Here is a 16,259-nt window from a genome sequence, read left to right as displayed (position 1 = left end):
TTTCACGTCTGATTGGAGTGAATAACAGTGTTTCAGCAGTTCAGCGAAAGAGACGCTGTTAAGCTTGTAACAAGTATTCTGCTACATTAGACTAATAACAGGAGTCCTTCATCTCCTGCTGGGATAATTGGCCAAAGTACTGAACCCCCTCCAGGTGTCACCAGCCTGTATCGCTGTGGTCAAAACATCCTTAGAGCTGGCATATATACACTTGCATGCAATGAAAGGGAATAATTCTCAGCACAGGATGGAAGTGGAAGTTGTGGATCAATCTGTTTCTGTGTGTGTGTGTCAGACCTACTGATGCCACAAAATTGCTCTTTAGAGGTAATTGCTGCAGCCTCGATTGTGTTTGGCTAAAAACCCAGAGGTCTCACAGTGATCACGACAACACTCTGTCAGTCCCAGAAAATATTTTACGCACAAGAGAATTGGAAACAAGATTGCAGCTGTAAAAAAAAAAAAAAAAAAACACTGACAGAACCAATCTAACTCAGCAGTCCAGTTTTCAGATAATGGAATAAGGTGCTCATGTTGAAGCAAACGTCACAGCTCTCCCTGTATATACGTATATATTTATTAGCTTTCCTGATAAGTACATCACTTTTATTCAAATCATACGACTTAAACACTTGTAACATTACAATATATGTCTCCCCTTATTTAAAAGTCAAAACCAAACCACAACACAACAAAAAACATTCAACCTCAACACCTAAATACACAAGACCTCAACAAAAACCTCCCCACTGTAAGCACTCCTTATCCGTATTGTGACTCTAATGTACTCTAAATGTACACACATGTTTATACACAATAAATATTTAACCACTGTTACATTTGGCTATAAGTTTGTCACTGATAAACTGATGAATTCATATATTTTAAAGGCCTAATATGTGGCTGCTCTCCTCAGACAGAAATTAACACAACCATGTGTTTTCTCTCTGGTGTTGACATTGAACATTGCAGAGATGTGCAGGTTTCTTCCCTGTAGCTCAGCTCAGTGTTTCTTACCTTCACATATCTTAGGTAACGCTCTCATGGTTTGCCTTCATTTCGAGGACAGTTTACAAAATATGCATTACATTTAGAAAAAAACACCTTGCACCATTATTTAAAGGTCGGTTCTTTTTGATATTTCATGACTTGCAGTGAAAGTAGGAGGCAGAAGGTGGACAACAGACTGTTAAAGCAAAACTAAATGTCAGTACATTTTTATGCACACAACATGTGTACAACGTGGTTTTCACATCCAGATGAACTTCTGAAAACTGAGGTGCTTTTCACAGGAAACCATGATGCATCTGCTCAATTTTACTGCTCAGCATAGTCTTGATGTAAACACATGATTTGCTCACCGTGTACTCAGGAGAAGCAAACATTAATGGCTGAGTTGTTACCAGAAAATACACATATAAATGTTTTATTACTGTTAGATAGGACACTGTGCTCATTCAGTTAGTGGTTACAGGTGTAATTAAGGTCTTGTTTGTAATCATGTAGCCATGTGCCATGATTTTTGAGGGGATCCATTCTTTTTCTTATGGACAATACACACTTAAAACATGTTAGACCATGTCAACACTAAGCCGGCTAAATTCTTAAATGCATCTTTTTCTCTCTGTTTTGGCCCTCCGTCCAGACTAAAACAGTGTTTTCCCCCCCCCCCAAAAAAGGAGCTTTGTATAAACATCCTCCAGGGTGTGTTAAATCTTGAAACACCAGCTTGGTGTTGGCGTGAGTATGGGGAGAACGGAGCTTTGTTATATCAGCGACAAAACAGACATTTCATTGTTTTTCATTGGCATTTCATTGGACAAGAAAGAAGAAGAAGCACAACGTCAATAACAACAATGGCGAACAGTTTCATGCAAATGTTCTATTTATTGTCTACTTTGATAGTTTGTTTAGGGTTAAATGTAACTATCTATTTGCAGTAATGAACTGAAACTTCTGCTGTGGACGCAAGTTGTTTTTGCACAAAAACTGTTTTTGAATGTAGCCGACGTAGTTTTCTGTGGGAGAAGCAGCTTAGAAACCCAACTTTGTCACTGGATTTCCAAAATGGCTCCTAAAATGTTAGAGAATTGTTCAAAGTCACCATCTTTGTTGGCAAATTTTGCTTTGCATGTAAAAGAGGCCAGAGGTCATGGTCAACTAGATACTTGAGAGGGTGGAAATTTGAAGGCCAGTTTCCCTCCTCTGACACTGTAACATCAAGCAAAGGTCATAAGCCAGATTCAAACCTGAAGGAAACATTATGCACCGCGGTCCTCTCAGCCGCGGGACGCTTCTTATTGACTTAGTGAAGTAAGACCTCCATCGGATCCTGGGACTGACCTCAGTGGAACCTGAGGAATGAAGAGCTGGTTGGCAGGTGAGAAGATTAGCGGGAGGGGAATCCTGGATACGGTCCGACCCCTGGTACCGAGCCTACACCTCAGAGGGGAATGTGCAACCATAACGTACCCTACGAGGGAGGGTAACCTGAAACCTTCGCTCTTCTTTGGCAACAACAGTTGTGTTTCTGTTTAAGTAAGAACACAAGAAGAAAACAAGTAACACAGATTTGACAAAAACTGTGTCACATTCATCATTATATTACATGTTATCTTGTTATCTTATATCAAAACTTAATACTATTAGTGGTGAGTAATAACATATATTTTGTCTCAATGACTTGCAATTGTGCATGAAATGTGTTTCATACTGTAAATAAAATCACCGAAGCATCAATCCTGAATTTAGCTCATAGATCATATATTTTTAAGTGTATTCAACAGCTTTTGTGGAAGAAAAAAAATTAGCAAATATCCACTTAAAAGCTCAGGTAAATTAAGCTCAGAAATATGACAGTTTTCACAAGATCACAACAACCTTTATGTGGGATCTTCTGAACTTTCTGGTACTCGTCATGTTGTCTCCGTGTCCCATTTGGTCCTTCGAGCAGGATAAAACAAACATGTAGAATACTAAATGTGATGTTCAAACTAAATGAGCCTCTCAGCACTATAGGATTCAAGGTAGCTGCTCAGTGTTTGATTTCCTGAGTTCTACACAGTGAAAGGTCCCCGTTGGCTGGCAAAAGAAGATTGATGGTGACATCAGTGCAAACCACCAGGGTATACTCTGCTCTGTCTGATGGAAATACTGTTTAGTGTGGGAGAAGTCAAGGTTAAAAGGCTCATGCCACAGTGGGAGCAGAGGATGTGGGAGTGGCACTCGACAACAAGCCTCCTCAGTGTCTCCCAGAAAACAAAGAGGCGCAGACGCCGTCTTTCGACATTGCTGATCTGTCATTTACAGAGAAACACCCAGGAGGTTCAAATCATGAATGGAAATGTCAAGTGGAATTTCTATTTGGATGTAAACTGACTCTCAACACATTAAACTCACTGTGGCTGCTTTTGTTGAGCAGTTTATTCTTCTGATAGTATTTCTTACGTTCCATCCATGTTTTTTGAGAGTTTATCAGTGATAATATCATTGCATTAAAGAAGAGAATCCATTTCCGCGCCCCCCTCCACAGACACAGACACAGCAGCCCATTATGGAGAAAAGCCCTGGAGAGCTGCACATATTGGCTGAAATAGGTCTGAGGCTTCAGGCTCTTATCTATTACTTTACTTTCCCCTGCACCCCTTTAGCCTCACTGAGTAAATGAACATTAACAACAACACACACACACACCAAAAAAAAAAAAAACAACTCCAAAGGGGCACCAGTTTGTTCCCAAAAATTGGACAAAATATCGCCAGCGGGCGCGACCACCCATCAAACACACCAGACAGACGCATCAAACGAGCAGAGCGGATGATTCCTGCCCTCCCTCAAGTCTTACTGTACTGTCTCCCCATCTGCCCCACTGAGCATCTTACATGGAGCTGCCCATTGACCTGAGTGGGCTCATAAATCACTGTGATGGTTTCCAGGGGTGGGTTTTCCACAAGGTAAAGGGGTCATAAAATGCACCTTTAAAAAAAAAAAACCCTACTGTATTCTGTAGAGATTTGTGACTGCTCGGGGAAAATGTTGGAACATAAATGATAAGGTTTGGTGATGGTTAACAGTGTGTAGTATTCCTAGCTATTAACTTGAGCCAGTAAAGAAAATTATACTCATTTTTCTTGAAGATGGCACTAAGAGTGAAGTTAAAAAAAACACTTTGAAGATCACATAATCATAAGAAGGAATGATTTATTATCAAAACTTTAGGGTTACTGTATTCGCAAGTAAGCTGAGCACCAAAAGAGCATTAGTGCAACAGAGAGAAGAGTTCATTGGGAACAAATAAAGAAATTAGCAATAACTAAATGTGTCTGTGTTCAAGAAAGCAGCTGATTAGTGACTGATCCCAAAAAATAATGAATATCTCTTCAAAACATATCAGCAGAGCATGATATTACAAAGTATTTCTAGGTCAGCACACTTTACAAACTGAACTACATACTGTAGTGTACAGACATCAAAATACAGACTGAATACTTACAGTAATTCAGGATTCAAGGACACTGAGAACCAACCATGAGTTAAGTGCATGAGCTGAGTTGAATTGGAGATTGCCAGAAAGGTGCTGAAATGTTCTCACAAATGTGTGTTACTCTGTCACTTTAAAGTGAGTTACTTTCTATTCAAGTGTGCCTACCAACTGTAGGGGGGGGAACATATTGTTCACATTACTGTGATGAACCTTGTCTTTCTGTTTGGATAGAGACCTTCTGTTGAGTTTTTCAAATATAAGGTATTTTTGGTGGTTTGAGCACCACTTACTGAATCCCGTTCCGCTCCACTGAGAGGTGTGAGCTACAGCAGACAACTCAGAACGTGAATAAATGACACTGAAACTATTTGGATAGATACATGACATTGTGGGTACATGGATGAATGATGATAGTTGTGTTTGGGTCATTTAAAAGCTCAAGATTTTAAGCCGTTAAGGCCTCAGCACACTGATATTCATGGCAGAATCTTTGCTGACTTCATCTATAGAGTTCAGCTTTGGTGAAACGAAGGACGCTATACGATGTTACGCTTCCTGCTTCCACGTCACCTTTTTCTTATAGACACTGTGCCACTGACCTGACCATGATCCATACAGATACACTACACTACACTAAGCCATTGTGTTCTTCCAAGAGGTTTTCACAGAGCCTGATATGTGGTAAATAATTTTGATCTTGAGAGGCATGTATATTCCCAGTATGACAAATATTATTATTTTCTGTTGTTCAGGGTAAAGCTTTAGAAATGAAAGATGTCTTATTTCAAATGTATATCAGTGTGGACATTACTGGAATGTAAGTCTTTGGCTGACTAAACAGCTATTTCTGAAGCACTCATTTTCTATATTTTAAAGCTGTTTGTTTTTATTCCTTATTAAAATTTGCAACATGTTTAAGTAACACTTTGAAGTTGAAGTTAATTCAAAATAATATCTCAACTTGTTATTTTTTTTGACAGCTGTTTGATATTTTTCTGTCTAACAGTCAATAAACCGCAAACAGCTCCTGAAATGTTTCCTGTGCAAAAGCAGCAAGAACAAAATGAAAGGAAAACAACTTACTACAGACGTCTATAGAGTCTATATCTGGTAACATGGCCACTAGGTCAGTTATCCTCATCATTATTAATGAAGAAAGTGATCGTTTTAGCTTGTGGCTCACACCAGTCAGTTTGATACTGGCGCCCACACCCAGTATTACCCAGGGTGCCCAGCAGAAGGTCAAAGCCTGCAAAGAGGGCACGTCTGAAATATGCCTGTGTTCAGCCTAATGACCCACAGCACAATTAACACTCTTCAGCTCAGCAGGTCATCGTGAGGATACGGAGGTGTTTATTGGCTGTTGGCTTTGGTTCCCTCGCGGACCCTGTCGTGCACAGCTGATCATCTTCCAGACTGGAGCTGGAGGCGCTCCAGTCTGACACATGTACAGTACAGTGGAGCCCAACAGCCACGCAGGAAGGAGTCTGACACACATAGCAGCACAGAGGGACCAATGAGACACCAGAAAAAAGTGATGCTCGAGTGCTATTTTCATCCTCACATGATGCAGCTTTGTTTCACTTTTGTCAGTTTCCTCGAAAAGTCTGTATGAAGTCTATTTTTTACTCGCCATTAATAGTACCTGCCAAAATGAAAAGGTGTGAAGATCTTAAAGATGCGCGGCTGATTTAATTTTCCCACATGACAGCATGTAGAGTGCAGATCCTCATGATGCTCTCAGGGTCACAGCAGGCAGCTGTCGGTCTCAGCTGACTGGTCAGCACTAAAGCAACTGGAGATTACCCTAAAGCCGAACCTCTAGTTATATAATCACACATTCTGTGCTTTTATCACCTCAGGTCACATCCCACATAAGATGTCAGTGAATTATAATGCAACTGACCCACTTTCACATAGAAAAGTAGTGTCTTTTCCCTCTTTATAGACCTAATGGAAATCTGTTAACTGGGTGTGACAGCTTTCAAAGAGGATGCTCTGCTTCGCTTCAAAGTCACAGAAGCTGCGTGATTTTAAATCCTTTTGTCCTTTATTGACTCTTGAGCTCACGCTGTGTTTACTCACTCACAAAAAGACAGAGGAGGGACGTTTTGTAGTTTTTTTTTTTTAGGAGAGCACGTTTAAATGCAACATACAGTACGGGCACGAGAGCAGAAAACACCTGCACTCATGCACATCTGTCCCTGAGGAATTTACCCAACTCAGAATCATTGTCTAATCACGAGAAACAGGACGGAAAACAGAGAAACTCCCCCAAGATTCATGCGGCTCAAATCAGTTTTTTCCTCCCATGTGTTGAATGCGCAGACTCTGAATGTGCCAGACCCCGTGAAGCAGGTGCACCTTGTCGAAGCCAGATTTCAAACCCACTGTCTCCTAGCAACGACACCAGAAGAGGAGAGCGCCATCGGCTCAAAGGGCTACTGCTATTTACCAAAACGTCCTCTGGCTTTGTTTGGCTGTTTTGGTAAAAACTAGGCCAACGGTTCTGGTGCACTAGACTGAGCTGGTGATGAAAAAGAGGGACAGAGAAAAAATTAGTATGTAGGCTACATGTTTGTGTTTTGCAGCAGGTGTGAAGGATAAATGAGAGCGGCGTGCTTGTTGATGTTCATTCTAGGTGATGGTCAGGTCATGGAAGTTCCTCCAGGCCAGATATCCTGCAGGCTGCCCTCAGACAGTCTGTTAATGCACCTCATTATGCAACTAGCACATGTGCTACTGTAAGATTATGATGATTATTTACTTTCCAGGGGTTACTGTGTTGATTGCAAACAATTTTCACTACAAATGAAAAGTATATATTTATATTAAAAGCAAAAACATCCAGGAATGTAGTCAGCTTATTAAGCAGACTGGTATTGATGTGCAGCACCGCCTTGACTGCAACAGCAGGCGATTAACTGTGAATACATATTTTACAGATCTATACGCATATTTTATCATTTATCATTTCATCTCTGTACAGAATTTGCATTTTTGAAATAACAACTCCCTACTGAAAACATACACAGTTAACAGTCACTGTGTAGCAAAAACCATTTATCCAAATTTATGATTCCAGATAAACTGAAGGGTCAAATGTAGTAACATTTTGCGCTTCATATAGAGAAAACAATGTTCAATTAGTAGCTATTCCTCTAATTAATTACAATTTTATTCCCAGCATAACCTGAAAATAGTTCTTTTAGTCACACAGCAGGTCAGCTGTATATACGTGTATATACAGAGAATAGTTTGATGATAAATAATTATTAAATTGGTTTTAAATTGAGCAATTCTGTGATATATTTTTCATAATAAAGTACTTTTTCTCCAGGAAACTTCCTTAGGAAACTTCTTCAGCTAATAAAACTCTTTACAAACCAACTGAATTATCTCAGAAATGCACAGCTGCTTTGTTTATTAATACCTTCACAGCTCATCCTGTTTGCTCAAATATCATTCAAACCATCAAAACTTTATTTCAAATTCAAGTTGGGATCCCAAAGTTTCAAAGGATACCAAATATGTTGCTGAATTTGAAGAAATATGTATTAAATGATGCTCTAGACATGATGAATATTTCCATGTAAATAAACATAAACTGCAGCTTCAGTGAAGAGTTGACCTTGATGATACAGGATACAGACTGAATGATACTGTCAGATATTGTGGAATAAGATGATTTTAACAACCATAAATGTGTCTTTAGGTGTTAATATTTTCAACATACATGGTTGTCACAGGACAGTGATGTGTTTTGTTTGGGACCACACACACATTTGTGCTGCAATATTATGTAAATAGCTTCACTTACTGGCAAAACATACGTTGACATATGCTGACATTAGTTTATTTTGTGTTGAAAAGTAACACAAATACCAAAACTAGACGCATAAATCTGCCGAAGATGACACATGAGGTCTTTAATATGATGACAACAACACAGGAGTAACTTCTGCGTGTCAAAGGAAAAACTTCGGAGGCATTTAAACTGTTTTAAAAGTTTCTAGCGGCACAAACAGACGAGGTATGACATGTTCTCCCTTGTCATTGTGCCTTTATAGAGCCTGGTGCTTGATGTGAGTGTCGGCCTTCCTTTCTCATTGTGGGCTGTCCCAGCGGAGATTAGGGGCCTGGGCTGCTGAATGGAGGCGAGAGGCAGCTCTTTTTTCCTCTGGATGCTTTCACTCATCATGAATGAGTGTAATTCTGGGAAATGTGCCCCGTGAACAGCGGAGGAAACCCCTAAATCCAGCAGAGCTCCTGAGGGGATCTGTCTTTGACAAACGACTTCCCCCGCGAGGGGAACGGAGCCCACGGATCAGTGAGTGCCTCTAATAAAAAAGGGTGAAGGCGTGATCTTATCCGCCGGCATCGTGAAGCTTTCAGCCTCCTTCTGTCTGTTCCTAGTTTCCAATCTGAAAGGAAAGGTCAATGAGAAGTGATGCTGCAGGTAATTTAAACTGCTTATACACTCTTATATATGATATATTGTTCCACACGAAGGCATATGTTGTACACAAAAGGGCGCAAGAGGGTATTTACAACCGTGTCGAGCAGTAATATTCCCTTGTAGCACCTGAACGGTGGATAATAATGATAAAACAAACTGTGTTTACAGTTCTAGCACATTCCCGTCTCAAAAGGTCAAACATCAAAAAACTGCTGAATGAGTGACACTGACAGATGCTGTCAATCCTAGCGGGGGTTATACTGCCGGTGGTTAGCAGAGGGGGCGGGGGGTTCAGGACAGGAACAGACAGCTGAGTGGGCCCGATGTTCTCCAGAGCCTGAACAGCTGAGACCATAAGGGCCCAGGCAGTGGAGAGCGGCCTCTGGGACTCAGCTTTTTGATGAGGAGAGCCTGTTCAGGAGAGGAGATGAAGTCTGACTGCACACACTTAGAGCTGTTCCTTAAGCTGAGCGGAAGCCATTACCCAAATCTCCACAGAATTGACAAAACGCTGAGAGCAAAAAAAAAAAACAAAAAAAAACTGGCTTACAGGCACTCAGCTAATAGACAGCTGTGCTCAAAATAGAAGAGAAATGATAGGATGCTCTGTATCTAGAGAAAACAATGTACAACTGTTGCACATTATCACAAACAAGCGGCACTCCATCTATTTCACCCGTAACGCTCAACAACGGTTTGCAGTTGAACAACAGATATCCAGCATGCTCCGTTATGCTATCTGCTGCAACAAGCATGGTAAGATTAGACAGACGCTGGCTGTGCACTACCTGACTCAGTGCATTTCGGTTCAACAGTCTAACAACATACATTCAATTCAGGAAAACCGTTCACCGTGAGGACCTCCTGCTCTCCTCTGTTTGTCGGCAGGAGACGAAAAATCTTTCTGACTGATTTCCAGAGTCAGGAATGCTAAAAGCTCTAAGACATACTTCATGGTTGGGCATCAAAGGATCTTTGTGGGTACTCGAATGCTCAAGCTTTCATCTCCACTCTGCTGGTTAAGTAAGCTTTGAGTGAATGATGGGAACACTTCGTACATGGAGAAAGGAAAAGAGCTTGATGTACAGCAGCTCTATTTTTTATGAATTTGGGTCGAGAAAAACTAACAAGTGACCTCAGCTGAAACAAAAAAAGTGTTTCTCTTTGAAGCGCTCCCTTGATAGTAATATTAACACCCATAGATGTTACTCCTACAAACAGGAATTACCCTCTCAGGACAGTGTCTCCAGCACCACAGGTAGCATGGGATGTAAGTGATCTGAGTAGGGCCTCCCTGCGGACCGGACCACCTCAACACAATAACTCACCCAGGGTCAAGTTGTGCGCTCAATGATGTGCTCAGTTACTCTCCCACCACAGAACATGACCTCTGTCGGCCAGGATCGCTCCACTGGGCCCACTGTCCTTCCTCCTCCCGATAGCTATCTGAGCAGCGACATCTGTTTTCAGGTTGTATTTACTAAACTTGGACAGGAGCAGATTCTGAGACTCCCGAGGGGCTCCTTGTTGGGTCTTGAGGGCATTTCAGCATTCACAATCCATAAAATAAGGCATGTTAGGCATAAACGAGTGCTTTAAATGTCTTTAAATGAGGGTTTGTCATATGGTGTATAGTGTGTCGTTAAAGTCAAGAAAATATTACCCTCTCCTCTTAATCCTCGTCTACCTACAGCACGTACACTGAAGAAAAACATGTTTATGCCAAAATTTATTATGCTCACGCAAAATAGCTGCATGTCAATTTTGAGATATGATGAACTCCTGATGCACTTTCTTTTTTCTAATCTTTTGATAGTTGAGATGTTGTCTCAAGGTGTCATTCACCCGATTTTTGAGGGTCCGACTAAAGGCCTAACATCTGGGGACCCCAGTTCTTTCACAGTCTTTCCCCCCTTATTTAGCTAAGCTAGAGTTGAAAAGGATCACATAATTTCTTCGTGAAGGACTAATAAATATTGTAGGTGTGAAAGAAATATACTAAATTACATATAACTCCAACCTAGTTGATGTTACATAAAGTGCATGTTAGCCTCCCTGTATGATAGACCTAAAACCATGTCAAACAGATTCAATATATCCACTGAAAACATGAACCTGTTGAGAAGTAAATGTAAGTTTTTGACATTGCCAGTGTATTTAACTCCTTTCTGCTCAGAAGGTAACGGTATCTTAACTACAGTGACAAACGCAGTATCATCGTATACAACAAGCTAACAACACATTAGCTAATGCTAAAGTTTAATGTTAGCATTAAGTTGGCTAAATGCTAACATTCAACTTTTTTATAAAAGACTGAAGACAAAGTTATATTTGCCCAGTAATATTTCATTATCTTTCACTACTATATACTTTCAATGGATTTGTTGTGATGTTTGTCCATGTACCTGTACAGTTTATGTCATATACCTGATGGAAGTAGACTGAAACTTGAATGTACCAGTGAAACAGTGTGTGGGACTAAAGCATTTAGCCTCTAATGATTCTGCGTATGAAATCTGAACTAATCATAAAGAAGAACATCTTAACCCTCATCCAACCAATATATTTAACATACAAGGACGACAAGGACTGGGCCGCCTGGGGACCCCAAGAATAAACTACTGTAAGAAACAACCATCATAACAAAATGTTAATGTTATTTCTTCTCAAAACATCATTAGTTGTGTCATTAATGTCACCTAAAAAAAGAACAGATTATTATTATTTTAGGAAAGTTAATTTGCATATTGTGTAAAACAAAAATATATACTTAATACAAATTGCAGTTTTTATCCGAAGTACAGTCTTTCCACAAAGCCTTAAAAATGACTGACCGAGGGCCCCTTCCCTCCTAATAGTGTGTGATACTTTAAATTAGGTCCCAGAGCAAACATGAACTCAATAAATAGTTCCATCTATTAAAACTGCATAGAAAGAATTTGGTGCTTTTGACTGGGATCCCCCAGGACCCCAATACATTGTTATTTTTGAAAAGCACTAATTAAAACAGAAGCATAAAACAATGACATGAAATCATTAAGAACAAATTGATTGACAAAGTCATGAAAAATTGGACTAATAGAATAAAGCACATGTGAGATATGACAAAAAGTAAACCTCTGTGGTCTGCAGGGACCTCAGTCGGTAGGATTAAGGTTAATCAGTGTTAAAACAGTCGTAGTAAAAATGGCTTTTTAACCTACTTACTGGATGTAAACATGCCATGTTTTAATAATTTTTGTTATCAGGAGTATCCCATATGTTAGTAGTGATGGAGGTCTTTGTTGCAAAACAAAACAAAGTATTATCATTATGTGGGTCAAGGAGACTGTCTTTATAAGACGGGTTCAAATGAGTGAAAATATTCCATGAACATCAGTGATTTTTATCAGAAAAAAGCACCTGAGGATTTGGAATACAAGGGTGGGAGTAAAAATTCCAGGCTTTGAGATAGTCAAGGAGCTTGTTTTTTGGCTTGTTTTTTTTGCAATGAGTCATAATCCAACAACATTTTCTCCTGGTAACAGCCAATCTTAGCTCTTAATGCTTACGAGGTTGAAGAGGCTGCCAAGCGGACCATCTGGACACTGGACGCTTCACCACTCAGGTGAGCGATCGCTTTTGGGGGGGATGCATACTAAGAAGAGACGGGATGATGCAAGAGATTATTGTTGGTGAAAACAGAAAGAAAACAAGAGTTGGGTGTCGGCTTTGTACCGTCCGTCAGACATCTCGTTGTTTAACCTGTTTCAGTGCTGGAGAGGGTTAACGTAGTTTTATTTGCTGAAAACAGTCTCTTAAACCTGCACAGAAAGCCTTGGATTTGAACCTGGGACCTTCCTGCTAATGACTGTTCAGCCCCTGCAGGAACACAAATGAATAATAAATCAAGTACTTCAGAGAAGTGCACAGGCATGAGTCCTGTAGGGTAACAAATGGATCATCAAAGTGCTGTCATCTCCGCTGATGTGGCCATGGAGGGTCGCTAATGCATGACCAAAGCTGCTCTTGGACCGCGCCATAAGATAATGAGCGGAGGTGATCCGTCTGTCAGATAAGGGTGAAAAACTCTGATGTGGCAACAGCGTCTGTTAGAGTAAGGGAAGCGTGTTGTTTTCAAAACAGGAACACAGGTGGTTGCTCATGACTGCATTCGTGTTCGAATGATACACATAACAGTTGGGTTTGAGGAACTTCTTGAGCTCGTGACGTATCTCCAAGGGAAAGGTTCAGGTTTCAAAAAGGGAATCAGATCAGGGATTTGGTCTGATCACTTTAAAGTGGGAGTGACTTAGCGAGCACCTGCCTCACCTGCATTGTTGAATTAGGAAGTGTAAAAGGAGTTAGAGATTAATCCATTTGTATGATTTAGACAGCAACCATGGCAACTGATATCCAAACACACACCATCAACCCATCATACCACTCAACTAGCCCTTATGACCCACAAGTTTAGGAACCTTTTGGCTGGTTTTATTTCTTTCTATTTGGTAATAATGCAGTTATAAATCTTATAAATCCATTGTTAAATGCTTAATAAGTTGTTAAAACTAGTTTTTTGGTCCAGATTCTCCCTTTTTAAGTGGTCATACAGTCTAATCTGTCAAAGGGAGTTTTCACAACCTGGCAACCCAAAACCTGCTGCTATTAATGGATCTATAGCATTAGTATAAGCATTAGTAACTGATTCATTCATTATAATAAAGCTGTTAGTTACAACTTGATAACCCTTCATGAAGGATGCCATTTCAGAAAGTTGTACCGAGTCATTTATACAACCCAGAGTGCAGAATGTGTCATTGGCTGTGGTTCAGGAGGTAGATCAGGTTCTCCATTAATCAGAAGGTGGTTCGATCCCTGACATTTCCTGTCCACAAGTCACGGTGTCCTCAGGGAAGATAACCTACCAAACTCCAAATTCCTCCTGATGGTTTTGCCAGCACCTTGTGTGGTAGCTACCATCGGGGTGTGTGTACATGAATGTGAGTGTGAATGAGTGAATGAGCGGCAGAAACATTTGGATAAAAGCTTTATATTAATGCAGCCATTTGTCAGCCGTTTGTCATTCATCAAAAATATTTGAATGTAAGAGAAACAAAAGGGTTTTTGATATGAAAAGAAAGCAAAAGTCAATGCAAGGACACAGATAATAACTTGAAACTTTTGTATTTCATGGTGTCTTTAAGAGTACCGAAGATAATGCCGCCTTGAAAACAACAACAAAAAGACAGCAGGTAAATGAAATGGAAAACGGACGAGTGAAACAAGACCATTTATTTTCAGCAGGATGTGACAGGACATCCAGAATTAAATGCAAATATTTACTTCCAGCTCCGTACTGCCATTTAAGACTGGGGTCTCTCTCCTCTGCAGGGACGTTCAGGTCAAGGAGACAGAGCGAGCGAGCGAGCGGACGCGTTGAGCTAACGCTGATGACTTTGAGGCCGGCGGGCGTCTCAAAGAACTGGGCAGCGGCGAGGGGAGAACTGTGTGTGCGGCATGTCTGAGTTTAGTGTGAATAAAACATGCCGTGGCATGTTGGAGGCGACGATCGAGGAGGCCCCCTGCATTATTCATGTATAGTAGTAGGCGAGGATGAGGGGTTGGTGGTGGTGGTGGTGGTGGTGATGGTGGAGGGGTGGTTGAGGAGGGGTCGAGGGGTTGTTGTAAAAGAGGAAGGAGAAGTAAAGGAGGAGGGAAGGGTGGGTGGGGTGTGGGTGATGTGCTCTGCAGGGGCATGCGAAGGTGTAAGGGTGTTGCCAGGCTCTAAAGACCAGAGTTAGGTCGTCCAGCCAGCAACTGGCCTCAGACAGTTATCATCACCTTGAGGCCTTTCTCACACAGAGATCTCCCTCGTAGTGACTGTGAATAGCAATTTATGGTTTTGACACATTAGTAGAGTCTGATGATCAAATAGGGCTTTTATATCAGAGGAAGTTAAGATGAAAAACCGTCAAATATTGTGTTTTTCTATTTTATTGAAGAAACGTGAGCAAAAAAACCTTCAGTGTCATCAGAAGCCAGCCTTGATTACGTGCAGTTGATTGATATATTTAGAAACCTTTAACAGTAAATCAATATTGTAAAAATCTTATGTGTGCTTCAGTGTGTCAGAGAGTGATGTGGATAGGATGTGGGTGTCTTGTGCAGCGGTGGTGTTATCCCGACCCCACTAACCCCAGAGACGGGGGGTTCTCCCATAAGAGCTGAATCAGTGTTTTCCCTCCGCAGCGCAGAGCGGAGCGGAGGAAATGTGTTCCAGTCAGCAGCTCTTCCTCCAGTCAGGGAGAGGCCGACAGACAGAGCTGCGAGCCAAAGCTGATGCTACTGCACCACCTGCAGGCCCACGACCAGACCAAGTGTGTATGTCTGTATGGATTTGTGTGTGTTTTACGCAGTGGGTGTGAATAAGTCAAAATGATCTTGACATTGAGAAGTTCTCTTCCAAGCGCGTGATTATTAGTGCACCAAAGACAAATAAAAAGGTGCAAAGGGACAACTTTGTCTTATTCTTTTTTCATTCTTGGTGCAACCTTGATTTTCCGCTGCAGGGGATGTAGATTGTCATGATGATTTATTTCAGTTTTAAAGAAAAAAAAAAGACTTGCTCTAGTTTGGGGTTTTTTTTTAGATGCAAATATAACAGGCAAGACAGCAGCTCTAGTTGCTGGTGTCCGTTCATTTCTCCTGTGACACGCCCTAGGTCACTGATGAGAGTGCTGCTGCTGCTGAAGGCTGCGCACTGCAAAGAAATGATGCATCTTATCGAGTCACACACAGCCTCAATATCATATTGTGGAAATAGATTAGATCATTTTACTTTTGCCTTACGTTGCATTAGTTTTCTTTTTCCAAAAACTGACTCTTGCTACTAGAAATGATAGAAATAAATCTTGCTTTGGCAACATCTTGTTTAAGGTGACAGCTTTTACTGCGCCTTTTCTAGTAATGTAAGATAATTCGGACGTATGGCATGAAGTGCAGGAGGTGAAGAAGTATCTGACAGTGTTGCCGGTGCTGGATTACTTGTGCCAACAAGGCTTGATTACAGTAATGTGAATGCTCGGTAGCAGCTGGAGCTTCTCGGCTCTGGCTAAAGTCAGCATCGCACTGCACCGGCTGACACACCCTTCCCTTCCCTTACTGCATAAAAACACACACACACACACACACTAACTGGCTCATAATTCAATATAAATACACTCCATCAAGCTTTGGGGGAAACACTGTAGAGCCAAACCCAGTAAATAGATTAAAGTCTTTTTCAGTGATATAATCTGTGATTTTAAAGATATAATTAGAGACATTTTTAAATCC

The 16,259-nt window shown here is 40.9% G+C and overlaps 2 long non-coding RNA genes across 3 annotated transcripts; one reads left to right on the top strand and one right to left on the bottom strand.

Moving 5' to 3' along the window:
• Positions 1-8,386: 8,386 nt before the first annotated feature.
• LOC137173577 (uncharacterized) lies at positions 8,387-10,358 on the bottom strand. The gene is made up of 2 exons (XR_010925211.1): positions 10,271-10,358; positions 8,387-8,907 (listed from the first exon to the last, which is right to left on the bottom strand). It is a non-coding gene; the product is annotated as an uncharacterized lncRNA (long non-coding RNA).
• On the top strand, positions 10,326-15,928 carry LOC137173576 (uncharacterized). Of its 2 annotated transcripts, none has more exons than XR_010925210.1 (3): positions 10,326-10,412; positions 12,470-12,549; positions 15,174-15,928. It is a non-coding gene; the product is annotated as an uncharacterized lncRNA (long non-coding RNA). The 2 variants fall into 2 exon arrangements; XR_010925209.1 differs by lacking the exon at positions 10,326-10,412 and adding an exon at positions 10,987-11,073.
• Positions 15,929-16,259: the final 331 nt, after the last annotated feature.

Source organism: Thunnus thynnus, chromosome 21, assembly GCF_963924715.1.
Source record: "Thunnus thynnus chromosome 21, fThuThy2.1, whole genome shotgun sequence".
Classification (NCBI taxonomy): domain Eukaryota; kingdom Metazoa; phylum Chordata; class Actinopteri; order Scombriformes; family Scombridae; genus Thunnus; species Thunnus thynnus.
Note: the sequence above shows the minus strand (reverse complement) of the source record. Positions and strands in the feature narration are given on the sequence as shown.